Source organism: Oncorhynchus kisutch, unplaced genomic scaffold, assembly GCF_002021735.2.
Source record: "Oncorhynchus kisutch isolate 150728-3 unplaced genomic scaffold, Okis_V2 scaffold4003, whole genome shotgun sequence".
Taxonomy (NCBI): Eukaryota; Metazoa; Chordata; class Actinopteri; order Salmoniformes; family Salmonidae; genus Oncorhynchus; species Oncorhynchus kisutch.
The window spans coordinates 185,727-186,714 of record NW_022265948.1 but is presented as its reverse complement, the minus strand read 5'-3'; the positions used below and the strand labels follow the sequence as shown (position 1 = coordinate 186,714).

General features: G+C 49.3%; 1 protein-coding gene across 1 annotated transcript in view; it reads right to left on the bottom strand.

Moving 5' to 3' along the window:
* LOC109881950 (mesothelin-like protein) overlaps nucleotides 1–135 on the bottom strand; it is a 29,504-nt gene extending 29,369 nt beyond the window's left edge. Inside the window, exon 1 of the mRNA XM_031821633.1 lies at nucleotides 59–135. The gene's annotated coding sequence lies outside the window, so the exon portion shown is untranslated. The remainder of the gene's footprint in view (nucleotides 1–58) is intronic.
* Nucleotides 136–988: the final 853 nt, after the last annotated feature.

Below are 988 nucleotides of genomic sequence, written 5' to 3'. Positions count from 1 at the left end.
CTCTCGTCTCTCTCTCTCTCCTGTCTGTCTGTCCTGTCTGTCTGACAGACAGACTCACAACAGAGGGTTGAAGTTGCTGTCCTGTAGGTAGACCAGTGATGTGTAGTAGTCAGTGAGGTTCTGGGGCAGGCTAGTGGAGTTTCAGTAGACCTATGTTCACCAGGTTCACTGTGAACACCTGCAACACCTGGGAGGAGGAAGAGGAGGAGGAGGAGGAGGAGGAAGAAGAGGAGGAGGAGGAGGAGGAGGGGGAGAAGGGGGAGGAGGAGGAGGAGGAGGAGGAGAAGGAAGAGGGGAAGAGGAGGTGGAAGAGGAATAAGAGGAGGAGGAAGTGAAAGAGGAGGAGGTGGAGGAGGAAGAGGAGGAGGAGGTGAAGGAAGGGGAGGAAGAGGAGGATGAGGATGAGGAGGAGGAAGAGGAGGAGGGACACACACACAGGGATTAATACCATGACATGCATTTCAGGTTCGTGCCAATTTGAATTGAATGCAGTCAATTCAGGAAGTAAACTCAATTAGCAATTTGATATTTGGAAATTCACCCTTTTCAATGATGCTCAAGTAGAAGCTGTGTGTGTGTGTGTGTGGTGTGTGTGTGTGTGTGTGTGTGTGTGTGTGTGTGTGTGTGTGTGTGGTGTGTGTGTGTGTGTGTGTGTGTGTGTGTGTGTGTGTGCGTGTGTATATATATATGTGTGTGTGTGTGTGTGTCTTGTGTGTCTATACACCACAGTACAGTACCTGCGCTGATCCGAAGGTGTTGAGGTCTTCCAAGGTGAGATAAGTGACGAAGAGTCCGATGTTCTCAGCAAACCAGGCAGTTGAGTTGAGCTCTGGATCACTGGCGTTGTAACACTTAGGAGCCGACGCTGCAGACAGCATGACAAAACATGTTGCCACCACAGACATTTGGTAAAGCATTGTTATGACAGTGTTATGGCAGTGTTATGACAGTGTTGTGACAGTGTTGTGGCAGTGTTATAACAGTGTTA